We start from the raw sequence: 14,717 nt of genomic DNA on the forward strand, positions 1-14,717 counted from the left end.
TTCAAATAATCATCGCAGCATCCACAATAAAGGAAAATGTGATCACTGGGAACATAGTTCAGAAGAAAATGGCATATTCCACCAAGAATTTGAGATTATTTCCATTATGAAGCAGTTACTACAGTTGTTAAAATTTTTATGAAGAATAAACCCTTCGTTTATTTTTGTATATTTTAATTTTTTTAATGTTTATTGATTTTTGAGAGACACAGAGAGACAGAGTGTGAGTGGGGAAGGGGCAGAGAGACAGGGAGACACAGAATCCCAAGCAGGCTCCAGGTTCTGAGCTGTCAGCACAGAGCTCTACATGGGGCTCGAACTCATGAGCTATGAAATCATAACTGGAGCTGAAGTCGGCTGCCCAACTGACTGAGCCGCTCAGGTGCCCCAGATCCTTTACTTCTTACCTTGAAGTCCCCACTTCCTCTGACTTCACACAAAAAGCTTTTATTTAACAATGAGCATATGTTTGGTGAGTAGGTTTTTCAGCTAAAAATTCCCGTTTACCGTGTCAGGCAATGAACTAAGTAGCTTTACGTATAATGTCATTTCAATCTTTACCCAAGAATTCGTCAAGTAAACATTATGTCCATAAAATAGATGAAGAACTTGAGCCTTAGGTTAAGGTTAATAACAGATTTATATTTAGGTTTATATAATAATAGCTAATGTTCTACTCAGGTTCTGTTGAATTCCAAAGTCAAGGAACTAACTCCTAGGCAGTACTGCCCACCTACCACCTACTGTGCCTTTTGTTTTTTGCCTTTATTTCTCTCTAAGAGACAATAATCTAAAAATAAGGCTATTTTTAGCAAACATATGTTGTTCACAAACATGATGATTTTAGTCTCTAAAAGCCTATCTAGTCTTTCATAAAATATTGCTGTGTTCCATTGACTCTCTTATTCATTTAGCCAACATTATATTGTTATTAAGCTTAGTGACCAAAGCTCATTGGTAGAGTCTGCCATTGGCTCCTTTGTGGGTAGTAACATGATACTGTGTTGCGTTAATATTACATTAATTCCCTTCATTATTCAAAGTGACATGACACATGATTTTGAATTATAGTAGGGAAACGGTACAATTTAAGTTAACCGTAGCCAACCTCATCCTTCTATCTTACTATATTCTGGGTATGCATATGGAGACATTCTAAATATTCCCTACAAGTGAGATTTTGCTTTTCATTGTCTACCCATCTAAACAGAGTTAAAGCAGGTTTTTTAACCTTGCATCTGAGTGATATCTAATTTTAATTTTAATTGAAAACATGTAAAACAACTGGCTTCTGTTAGGCGTCAATTGGATTTCATATAAAAATAACAATTTCCATCAATAAACTGACCAGATGGCAACTTGGATAAGGGTAAGATAGATGGCTTTCTAAAATGAGGGATGCCCCATATAATGAGGGTCAGCTTAGAGGTATGTGTGTGATTTGTTTTGATGAATAATAAATTCACGTAAGTTACACAAAAATTGTGATGCATGATTTTTCAATGTAAATTCCTGGAGGATCAATCTTACATGATGGAGTACACCTGCCCTTTCAGAGCAGAAATCTTAATCTATCATATAGGAGGTCAGAGTAGTTTAAAGGAATGGGCAAGGCTTAGGGTGGGGAGAAAGGGCACACTGCTTAAAGCTTTAAGTTTTAAACTTTTTTATAATGCCACTTTGTAAACACAAACTGGAAATGCTGCAACAAAGAGCAGAAATTTCCAATCTTTCTTCCAGGGTTGACAATGACCTTTTCGGCAAGGTAAAGGCATCTATTTGCCAGAGAGGCAGTGTGGGGCAGCACAACATTTGTTTCTATTTTTGATGACCAACTATACCAATGACTTAAAGCCCTCTGGCATTCCTGTGCTAAATATACACATGAACATAGACTATATAAATACATGCACTGGGGCTTCAGCCTAATTTTAGAAATTTATTCTAAAAACCATTTGCAATGAATAATGTAACATTTTAGAAGCAAAAATTGGGAAAATAATGAATATTAAAAAGGAGCTTAGTATTTGAAAACATCTGAATTATGAGACTATATGCAGCTATTTTCTGTGAGGAGAAAAATAAAATTTTCAAATATGTTAAGTCAGAGTTAAAGCAAATCATGAGCTGAGAAATGGAATTAGTGACCAAGACATTGCTTGCCCTACAGAAAATTCAGGAATGTGTTTGCCCTTCAGCTAATTAAAAATGTAAACATTGGAAATTACATGTTTTGGCAATTACATGCCTTTCTCCTTTTATTAAAAAGATAGAAGCAACAATATATCATAAAATGGAAAGAAACTTCCAACTCTGAGAATTAAGTTGGAAGGTCAGTCCACGTAACAGAAAATGAAATGGATGGTTGGCATTCATCCAATGAATTGTGTGGTATCAATACAAATAATTTAATACAAATAAAATGCTGTAATCTTGGTGATTCAAGGAATAACCCAGCATTTCATTAACCTTCTAAACTGGCATTTATTTAATTTTTAATTCTTAGGTCCCACTCGAAGATCATCGTAATAGCAAACTCCTGTGGTTTATGCCAACTCCATCAAATTAGCCCATGGTGAGTTCCGTTGAAAACCTACTGGCTATTCTGGTTTCTCCCATTCCCAGGTCTCCCCAAAGCCCCATTGGTGTCCTCTGCTTTCTTTAGCAGTCCTTGACATGTAGGTTTTCTTGTGTTTTTTCCTATGCTTGTATCCTAATATATTATAAATGTCCATGGGTTTTGGATTTACTGTTAGTATCTCTGTTTGCTTTTAAATGGAGATTCAAGGAGATTCAGAATCCACTGTTGTCTTAGAATCCACTCAGTAATATTGATGTTAATAGTAAAAATAAGTCTTGAGTATTTATATATGCTAGCCACTGTGGTAGACAGTTTGTGTCAGATTATCTCATTTAATTTTCATAGTAACACATTTAGGCATTATTATTGCCTTTACTTTACAGATGAATTTAAGAAAAAGATAAATGATTTTGCCTAGTATCTCACATAGAGTGAGAGTGGAAGCAAGATTCAAAACACCCCTCTAATTAATTCATAAGTTCTTTCTAACTCTGGCATCCATAATGTGTTTTAGAGCCCCATGTTTCATAATGTGTAACAATATTTCTTTTAAGCCAGAGTAGCATTTTTTCATATTTTTGGTTTAAACAAATGGTGATTCATTTTCTCACTAAAATCAAGGGTACTGCTAATAGTCAAATCTGCTCTTACGTCTAGGTAGTCATTTCATTTTTCTCTGCGATACGTCTTTTTTGTATGTGCAGTTGTTAGAATGAAGTTCGAGAGAGCTTTTAACCTCCCAAAGGTCCCTATTCTGTTGTTTTTGTGAATAATTCAGAAATACGATATCTTGCTATATGGGCTTTGGTCATTTTCATATGATGATTTTAAAGGTAAGATAGAAAAGGTGAGAATTGGCATGTTGTAATATAGAGTTAGTTAAAATACAATTCCAAGTGCTGTAGCTCCATAGGATTGAGATGTAGATGGAAGCACAGAGAAGTTATCAACCCAAATATTAAAATACTCCCCCCTTTTAACTTTTGGTTATGGCAACAAACCATGATGAAAGGACAAGAAGAAACGCCTTGCTATAGACCTTATCTGTCATCCTTATTCTTTGGCATTTTAGCTGTTTTGTCACCACCATGCATGCCATTACCAGGTATCTAAAGGTCCATAAAATATTCTCTTAGATACTCTATTTCACCCTCGGATAAAAGAAACCTATCTTCCCCACATTTTCTCACCTTTACCCTTGTCCAAAATGGGTATAAGTGGATCAAAGCCAAAATTTCTTAAGAATTTGACAACAAAAGTATTAGCTGGGATCAAAAGAAATGACAGGAAAGTCCTTATGAAAATACTGAAACATTTAGTTTGAAGAGAAACATTATTTCTATGGTCAATAAATTTAAATAAAGACACTTTCAAATATTTTCTATTTTTATTCCCATTCTCATTCTATTCCATTATATTGATAAGCATCCTTTAACAAGCTTGTGACACTAGAAATTTAATATTTTTCCACAGAATGCCTAACATTTTAATACATCACGTCAAATATTGGCATTTAAAAGGTTTCCTAAAACTGAATCGTCTTTTCGCATTTTTGTTTGTTTGTTTGTTTGGGAGAAAGAGAGAGAAGAGGGATAGAGGGAGCACCGAGGACTGAGCAGGGTAGAGGGACAGAGGGGAACAAAGAGAGAGAGAGAGAGAGAGAGAGAGAGAGAGAGAGAGAGAGAGAGAGAAGGGAGGGAGGGAGAATCTTAGGCTCCACACTCAGCGTTAACCTGACATGGGGCTGTATCCTACACACCTACACCTGGGCAACCTGGGCTGAAATCAAAAGTCAGATGCTCAACTGATTGAGACACCTGGTTGCCTCAAACTGAATCATCTTCTAATTAATAGATGAATTAATCATTATTACTTCTGTTAAATATCAAACTTATAAAGAAGCCTACTTTCCATGCACTAGTTTTTTTATATTATTTCTTTATATTTCATATAAGATGACCATATCCTTCTTTAAAATTTTAATTCCAGTATAGTTAACAAACAGTGCTGTATTAGTTTCAGGTGTACAATAAGTGATTCAACAACTCACTACATTACTCTGTTCTCGTCAAGGGAAGTGTACTGTAAATCCCCTTCACCTATTTCACCCACTCCACCACCAACTCCCCTTGGTGACCCTCAGTTTGTTCTGTATAGTTAAGAGTCTGTTTTGGGTTTGTCTCTTTTTTTTTTTTTTTTTGTACATTTGTTTTGTTTCTTAAATTTCACATATGAGTGCAATCCTGTGGTAATTGTCTTTCTCTGACCATCTTATTTCACTTAGCATTATACTCTCTTGGTCTATGCATATTGTTGCAAATGGCAAGATACCATTTTTTTGTGACTGAATAAATTATCTATCTGTCTGTCACTTCTTTATCCATTCATTTATCGATGGACACTTGAACTGCTCCCACAACTTGGCTATTGTAAACAATGTTGCAGTAAACAGAAGGGTGCATATATCTTTTCAAATCATTGTTGTCATATTCTTTGGGTAAATACCCAGTAGTGGAACTACTAGATCTCATGGTACTTCTGTTTTTACCTTTTGAGGAACCTCCATATTGTTTTTTTACAGTAGCTGCACCAGTTTGAATTGCCCCCAACAGTGCAAGTCCTTTTTCTCTGCATCCTCACCAACACTTCTTTCTTGTGTTTTTTTTTTTATTTTAGCCATTCTGACAGTTGGGAGGTGATATCTGATTGTAGTTCTGATTTGCACTTCCCTGATGATGTTGCGCATCTTTTCATGTGTCTGTAGGCCATCTGGATGTCTTCTTTGGAGAAATGTCTATTCATGTCTTCTGCCCATTTTTAATTGGATTATTTGTTTTTTGGTATTGATTTGTGTAAGTTCTTTGTATATTTTGTATACTAACCCTTTATTGAATATGTTATTTGCAAATACTTCTCCCATTCCATAGGTTGCCTTTTAGTTTTGGTTATTGTTTCCCTCACTGTACAGAAACCTTTTATTTTGAGATAGTCCCAATGGTTTATTTTTGCTTTTATTTTCTTTGCCTCATGGACAATATGTAGAAAAATATTGCTACAGCTGTTGTCAGAGAGATTACTACCTGTGCCCTTTCTAGGTTCCAGGTCTCACATTTAGGTTTTTAATCCATGTTGTGTTTATTTTTGTGTATGGTGTAAGAAAGTGATGACCATATTCTCTTAGTGAAAAATCAGATCATGTGAAATAATAAGTAGTTGAATATCTGAAAACAGAAGTGTTCCAGATATGCTGGGGTACGTGGCCTGTTTAGATAAATGTTCCTGTGAGTCTTGCTAATGCAATTTTTTAATGGGAAGGATTAATGAGAACTATAGAATCACTGAGCCATGGACTACCATTTCGGTTATTTTCAGACTATTATGTTTTCAAGATGTTCCCCACAAGTCTCAGATCCATATGTCTAGTCTGTGTGGGAACTATGCTGAGGATGTAACGTAAATGGTTACACCTACAATATAATTTTTTTTTCTGAGATAGAAACCCCAAAAGTGTGTGTTACTTGATTGAAATATGACATTGGTTGCTTTTGTATTATTGCTGTTTTGCAGCTAAAACTATTATATTTGTGTCTCCATGTTGATTAGTATTCATCAGATAAATTGTGCTTTGTAATAGCATCTTTACATTTGTAGAAGAGAAATCATCACTGGAAATTTGAAAAGAAAATAACATTTTAAAATTTACTCTCTATGGCAGCTAAGCCACTATTCAGATAAAGTTATTAATTTCCAAGTCATTCCATATCCCACGGAGGACCTGGCTAATTTAAATTCTCCCTTACCCTTCGTGAGCTGTCTGGTGGTATGATGAGCCAAATCAATATGTTTTTGGTAGAGCACCTGATTTTCACACTCATTATACCTTTTAGTTAAAATGATATTCACATTAAGGTTTCGCTCTTCCTTTAGTTGAAGTTCAGCAGTAATTCTGTCCATTCATTGACCCACTCTCATTTATTCAACAAATTTTTTTTTGGTATCTCCCTCTGGTCCTGCACTATGCTGGCCACTGACAATATAGTAATGAACACTTATAGACATAGTTTCAGTCCTCTTGGCAGTGACACTCAGTGGTAGAAACCAATGTTGCATTTTAATTGTGTAGATATTTTAGTTAAATTATTATTACCTTTTAAATTTTATTTTAAAGAGAGAGAGAGAGAGAGAGAGAGAGAGCACGCACGGGCAGGGGAGAGGGGGAGAGGGAGAGAGAGAGAGAATCTCAAGCAGGCTCTATGCTGTGGGAGCTCGATCCTACCACTCTGGGATCATGATCCGGGCTGAAATCAAGAATCAAACACTGAATCAACTGAGCCACCCAGATGCCCCTAAATTATAATGTTTATAGACCATCTGAAGGGGAGGTTCAGAGTTAATTGAGAGTTTAAGAGAATTTGATCTTGTTTGGAAGATATAGAAACTGATGAGATTAAAGAATATGCAGGAGTTAACTAGAAAACATGGGAGGAAAGAGAATTTCAGGGAAAAAAATCTGGTATTTATTAAAGTTCTTTTGAAGTGTATGGGCTTGGTTGGGTCCAGTTTTGGCAATATTGGACTCGGGATGCAATTATGATGTTTAAAAAGGACTTGAAGTAATTAAGGTGTATGGATCTAAAGCTCTGGGGAGATGTGTATAGGGAATAATAAAGACATGGGTGTGTATGACAGTCTTAGGGAGTAAGTACAGAGTGAAAACAAGAAAGGATGAGGATAGAGCCTTGAGAAATTATGACAGCTGTATCTTGGCAGATGCTGTTGAACTTATAAAAGAGAGGAACCAGGAAGGCATGAGGACTACGAAGTAAGTGCTTTGAGAAGGGGAAAAGAACTCTCCCTACTCCATTAATGATTATATCACAAGGGCCCTAGTTTATATGTTATTCCATAGGTTTTATTATAGAATCATATAATTTTAAGTGTTATTTAATTTTTTGGAAGATTGCTAGAAATATTCCCAAGCTTCAAAACCCACTGTTGCAGAAGATCCAGCATGTGTGCCAATGTAATGTATGCCCTTACCGTGAAATGGTGACAAGCACAATTCAGCATAGACCTTCAAAATTGGCAAAATATTAAAATGTTGTAAAAATTAATATATTTTTATTAATTCCTCATACATGATAACATTCGCTTGGATACCCCAAATTTATGTTAGATTAACATGTATTAATTCTTACTTTTCTATTTCATGAACATCAGAGACTAAGTTCAGGTAACATTTGCTATTATTAAAAATGGCCCTATAATTTTGCTTGCTTGATTCTAGTTTTGATTACTTCTGGCCTGAGAAAATCTAGTTCATGATGCTGGTGCTAACGAGTTTCACCTATATCAAATTATTTTCTTGAAGAACTGACCTTTGCAGAAACACACTTTGAAAGTTAGGAGGTTTTGGAGTTAATCCAAAGAGCAACTTCCCCCCTGCCCCCGCCATTGATTTGAATTTAAGCAGAAAGTCTATATTGTCAAACTTATTACAAACTTTTATATATAGTATCAAAGTCTTCAGTTTTTCCAATTCATATGACAGGTGCAAAATCTTTTCCGTAAGCAAAGTAAGAATAAGGGTAAAAATAATCCCACACTACACTAACCCTGAATTAGAAAATTCAGTATTGGAAAGCTTTCTAAAAGAAAATGATTTTTCATTAGGCTGTGAACATAATCTATAACCTCAAACGTTGATATTCCTAAACATTAATACAAATGAAATGATAAGTCCTTAAAAATAAAGTCTAAATTATGTTGAAAAATAAGTAATTTTTTTCTATAATATATAGGTCAATTAATTGTAAATTATTTCCCTAAGGATAATTTCCCTTAGGGTAATTAATATCCTCCTCAGATATTGAGTAAATATGAAACATTAGTTTACGGGAAAAGGTAGCTCTTCCATAATGGGGAACATCTTTTACAACCTCTAAGCGTGTGGGCTACATTCATGTAAAATATAGTGATGTGTCTTCACTATATGTTTTTATATTTCTGGCACTTGACATTGTAATTGGCATGTTGTTAGAGTTAGTAAATGTTTGGTGAATAGGTAAAAATAAAAGCACAGTGCATTAATAATAATTTCTAGTTAGAAACTATCTAAGTTTTAGAAAAATCAAATATTCAGTTTAAACTAAAGCCGTCATTTTGGCTAAAATGATTAACCTAATGTAGAGAAACTGCTTTGTCATTTCTTTACCTTTACATGAATTAGACATAAAACCAATCCCTGACTGGGACGTGAGCAGGGAGAGATGAGAAGTTAAGGTGCTCTGGGGTCTTTTTGAAGATGGTTACTAGTGGGGAAGAGAGTGATCCTATTGAGAAAGGGTGACAAGATGAAAGAAGCTTCTCTTCACAATCAAGATCAGAAAGAAAATTGAAAAAACAATGGAGAAAGAGTATCACAAAATGTTAGGCTTATGTTAAGGGAAAGAACATAAGAAAGAGCTTTAGGGTACAAAGTAGCCCTTACCTAGGACCATCAAGAATTGGCCCTGGTTACTGAAAACACACACACATATATACACATTCATGCGTCCTACGTGCATGTGTATACATACATTCCATACATAAATGTGAACAATCCACAAGCACGAGCTAACGTCACATTACATGGTACAAGATTTTAGGTACCGAGATAGAATTGGCACTAGGCATACCTTAATCAACTCACTATTCTGGCATCTTGCTTCTCTCATAAAATATGGGCACAGCATCTCCGTTCAACTACACAGAGGTCTCATGTTACTTTCATGTATTGCGAGTCAGGTTAGGGATAGAAATCAAAGTAAAGGGAAGCAATGTGAAGGCTGCAAAACAAATGACAAGATCAATCTTGACTTTCTTTTTAAGTCTAGAAGGGAAAAAAGAAAGACCTTGATCAATCAACACGTATTTATTGAGTGAAAAATCTCATTAAAATCTTAAATGTTAATTTTGACCTGAGAACATTTTTACATTCTTTTAATTAGACCTTTAAGCAAATATATTCTATTTGTGAGCTCTTATGAGCTCATATACCATTGATCACCAAACGTCTTGGTTTATGATCTTATAGAATACTTTTTTTTTTTTAATTTGGAATAGAGGAGACTACTGTCTTTTATGTTTAATCAAGCATTTGACTTTTCTTAAAAAATCTTTTCTGTATCAAAAGACATATCTGTCTTTTCTGTATCATAGTTAAGAGTAATAAATGAGCTTTACAACTCCCCAGAAGAAGTTGAGAAGGAAATTAAGCAACCTGTTCTTGAGTCATTTTCTTTTTGTAATCCAGTTACATTTTAATTATTTTAAGCTACTTTTGAAGTTAAATTTTCTCTTGTAAGCACTAGCACCCTAATGCGAAAGACATTTTTAAATAAATAGACATTTCTGTGGCTTGAGACAGCTAATAAAGTTTCTAAAGATGTTTAACAGGTAGGAAATGATGTAGCTGCTGAAATGACCTGGCTTATTCTCTTTGGACTGTTTTATTCTCAGAATAAATAGGACCTCCTCCAAGAATAGGCTAATATAGACCATGCATTAGTCTATTTTAAAGTCTGAATTAGTATGGCAATTCAGTTCAGACTTTAAAACATACTGCAACAGATTTAAAAAATTCAGAGCCAGTAGGGAAGAAAATTTATGGTAAAAGCAAAGGAAAATTGCCTAGGACTGGGGAGGGGAGCCACAACCATCAAAAAAAGTGATCATCAAAAGATAGGCTGGTATTTGCTGATATGAAGGGTATACTGAGCTTCTAAAAACAGTATAGAAGTGTGTGTTCTAGTTAACGAGTTAAAATCCTTTCAAAATGTCAGAGACAATCTAACGAGGCTTCTCCATTTCTAATTTCTACGCAGTAACAAGGTTAATCAAACCATGAAGTAATAGTGAGGGCTTTCACAATTAATGTTGTAAAATACATAAACCAACAGCTAATTAATCAGCCCTAAGGTCACTATACCGCTTGCAGAAAATTAGTAATAGCAAAGATTCATGACAGAGAGAGAGAGATGACAGGTCATGCTCTGTGAGTTTCAATTTTAACTAGCGAAGACTGTCGGAGTTCTCTCTAAGCTGCAGTAGTCTCTGTCTTTCTTTTTTAACAGCAGTAGAAGCTGGCTAGTATTGGAAATAATTATATTTTGAACATATTTAGAAAGTTCAAGTAACTGTGTCCTTTGTGGTTTTTAACTATGGGGAGAGACAAGGAACATTCAGTTAAATACATGAAACAAGTTTACTAGATGATATATTTAACCTTTCAAGCATTTTAGCATAAAAATGTCTTACTTGCCTTTTTTTATGCATACCAATTTCCAATTAACATATACTCAAGAAAGACGAGAATCAGAGAGATAGATTAATCATAAGAAATTAGCTATATGAAAGCACTTGTGTAAATCCTTTGTATTTTAGATATAAACTGAAATTATTTTATTTATTTATTTATTTATTTTTAAATTTTTAATATTTATTTATCTGTGAGAGACAGAGATAGAGCATGAGCGGGGGAGGGGCAGACAGAGAGAGAGACAAGAATCTGAAGCAGGCTCCAGGCTCTGTGTTGTCAGCACAGAGCCTGACGTGGGGCTCGAACTCACGAACCATAAGATCATGACCTGAGCTGAAGTCAGATGCTTAACCAACTGAGCCACCCAGGCGCCCCTAAATTGAAATTACTATTTGCAAACATTATTTCCATTTGACATCCTAAGTAAAAGAAAATAAAGGTAATATTTTAGATATATTACTATAGTACAAAATGATTTTGAAATTCTTTCAAAGGTTAAGGAAAATAGAATGAGCAAACATGAACAAAACATTGATGTCTATGAGACCTTGTTAAACGAAAAAGTAAAGAACTTAGTGATTGTATGGAGAAGAGATTATGGGTCAACAGAAATACCAAAGAATCTAAGCCATTATAGTATTTGGAGTTTATGTGTCCAAAGAAATAATTCACATCTTTGAAGCAAGAAAAGGAAAAATAGATAAGCAAAATGCACATTCAGTTTGTACCTTGGGGAATAATTTTTTGGTTTGTTAGGTGACAGAATTACTTTTAGAAATTAGGTGTATTTTATCATCAAAATCAAGTATAATTTTCTAATCATTTGTAATTTTAAAAGTTTTTTTTTCAAAAAATGAATCAAACCTTACACACCATCTTATCCTTTGATTTCCCCCCACTTATAGATATCCTGGGGCACATTCCATATTAGTGCATACAGATCTGTCTACTTTTTGGAAACACAATTATATCATTTTCCTTATGGATATAACACAGTTTATTTAATCACTACTGTATGTATGAGCATTTCTTTTTCTGTTTCTTTTTCTTTTTTTTCTTTTTTCTTTTGAGAGAGAGAGTGTGTGTGTAGGCATGCATATAAGCCAGGGAGGGGTAGAGGGATTGGGAGAGAGAGGGAGACTCTTAAGCAGGATTCATGCCCAGCGCACAGCCTAAGGCAGGGCTCAATCTCATGAGTATGAGACCATGACCTGAGCCAAAATCAAGAGTTGAATACTTAACTGACTGAGCCACCCAAGCACTCCTGAGCATTTTTTTCATATATACAAATATCAGTCATGTTAGGTTCTCAAAATAAGTGATAAATCTGTTTTAAAATAAAAATTACTCCCTTTGTAAATATTTTTGCATTAAATTTTAAAACAATACAAACAGCAAATTTGAAAAAAAATATATAAGAAGAGACAAATGTCCCAGGGTATCCAATCACAGATAACCGTTGTCAAGGTTAGGGGAACGAAGTTGATAGCACCTCTCTTAGAATATACATAGCTAAAGGAGAGATAGCTAGGGAAGCATAATTGTAGTAAAATAGGTTGATACTAGTGTTTAACATTTAAATTTGTTGTATTTCAACCCAAAACAAGATAAGGAATTTAAAGATAAATTGTAGAAATTGTTAAAGGGGAGATAAATGTGTTTTTTTTTTTTGTCTCATATAAGGATATATTAGTTCTTAAAAGGTCATTCTCAGATTAAAAATACTATAAAAATATTAGTAGAAGTAATGTTTAACTATAGTTTTCAATATGGGTGAGGTTTATAATTCCCTTAAGTGAATGATAGGTATAATGGCACTCATACATTCCTAGCTCTCCTATATCCATAACCTAATCTTTCATTATTATATAAGCAATTGACAAAGTTTCACCCATTTTTGTTCTAGTTTTTTTAAAACGTTTATTTTTGAGAGAGAGAGAGATAGGGTGCAGGTGCACAAGTGTGAGGGGGGGAGGGGCAGAGAGGGAGGAAGACAGATCCAAAGTGGGCTCTGCACTGACAGGAGATAGCCTCACGCGGGGCTTGAACTAACGAACCCTGAGATCATGACTTGAGCCAAAGTTGGAAGCTAACCGACTGAGCACGCAGGCACCCCCTGTTCTATTTTGTAATTATAAAAAACATTGTGTGGGGACTTAATTATCTGATTAAATCATTCCATACGTAATGCTGATCCTCTTATTACCTTCTTCAGTTTTTAGGCTGTTACTTGAATTCATCACTTGGATGCCTATTTTTTATTGTTAAGTAGTGTTTTGCAGTGTTGTACTATAAATAATCCTACTTTCATGGAAATTCACAAGTTGCAGTTGGAATCCAACACATAAATATATCAAAGGCTGAAGCTGAATTGTATGTGTGTTATGTTATTTTCCTGTCTAAGGGCCAGCAGTAGTTGTCTTCGTGCATTCAGTTAGAATCTTATGCCAAAAAATTCTTAGGGAACACTACTAAAATGAAGCTAAAATCCCTAATAACTTGCAGGACTCTTTTGCATAAAGCTTAGACAGTGTTGAGCGAATGTCTCCACTACCCAGATAAATTCTTTTGTGCTTACGTATGTCTTGGTGTGCAGATATGTACAACACCACCCCCACCACACGCACAAACACACCATGTCAGTGTGTAACTAAATCAGAGATGCATTGAATCTATCTTATTAGAAAGGGTACAGACAGTTTTCTTTCATTCCTGTTCACCTATATAATGTGATTTCTTAAAAAATGAGATCTTAATTATTATGATTTATTCAGCATAGGAGTTCAAAGTTGCGCATTTTAAATTTTGATTTGAAGATTCAAAAAGTCCTTTGCTGTGAAAAAAAGCTGTTTTTATGATTACTTTATGAAATACAGTTCACTTGAAAATTGAGGGTATATAGCATGTAAATTTTGACTTTAAAAAGTGAGACTGCCTTGCTTTCTAAACTCATTTTTTTTTTTTTAACATTTGATCCCATCTTTTCCTCCTTTCCACAGCTTTAATAAAACGGGAGATGAATGAAAAATGTTTTCGGGCCTGATTATAAAACAGTGAACATTTCCTGTATGGGCACATGCACGTATGAATTACCGCGGAAATGGATCTTTGATTACTCCTATAGCTTTATGGAAGTTATGATTTGTGATATCAGTGAGGACCAGAAATCATTTTCAATATTGTCATTGCAGCGCAGATCAAACCTACTATGGAAAAACAAGTTAAGTGGTTGCTAGCTGGTTGCTCTCCCTATCATTACAGAGCACTTTAGGAGGTCCCCTTTTATTCATGTCAGCTGTATGGTTTAATTTAAAAGTAATTCCAAGCATTTAACACGCTTCCTTCATTTTAAAGAGTACTTCTTAAAAATGAAAAGGATTCAATCACTTTTTGGAGACAGACAGAGGGTACAATATAAATGTAAGTCCCATCAGTGCAGGTCTGATGGTTTCTGATTTAAATAGTTTTTATTAAATATGAAATGTCCAAATTACCTAATCATTGTCTCCTGTAAGATAAACACAGTTTTCCCAGGCCTTTCTCCAGAGTCTTATCTCAGAGCTGCAGGATGTCAGTTGATAATGTTGCCTTCGTGTTAGACAAGCAGACGAAATAATTTGATTGTACTGCTTGCCATGTTGTTCTAAGCAGTTCTTTAAGAACTAAAACCACTTTGTTTCTGGTGGCATGACAAAGCCCATTACTTTCATTTTTTTGAACTCCTTAAAAAGCTTCAACATCAATAAGACTGCTTTCAGAATACACTGGTATAATGTGTTTAGTCTTGTCTAGTCTATCCATCCAGAGGTAGACATAAAACAAAAGTTAGGATAGTAG

At 34.7% G+C, this 14,717-nt stretch overlaps 1 long non-coding RNA gene across 1 annotated transcript in view; it reads left to right on the forward strand.

Annotated features, from left to right (window-relative positions):
- Positions 1–2,505: 2,505 nt before the first annotated feature.
- LOC147584172 (uncharacterized) overlaps positions 2,506–14,717 on the forward strand; it is a 437,695-nt gene continuing 425,483 nt past the window's right edge. The window contains exon 1 of the long non-coding RNA XR_015255223.1: positions 2,506–2,575. This is a non-coding gene — a long non-coding RNA (uncharacterized LOC147584172). The remainder of the gene's footprint in view (positions 2,576–14,717) is intronic.

The sequence above is a fragment of the Puma concolor genome, chromosome A1 (genome assembly GCF_028749965.1).
Source record: "Puma concolor isolate L17-30 chromosome A1, mPumCon1.1.hap2, whole genome shotgun sequence".
Classification (NCBI taxonomy): domain Eukaryota; kingdom Metazoa; phylum Chordata; class Mammalia; order Carnivora; family Felidae; genus Puma; species Puma concolor.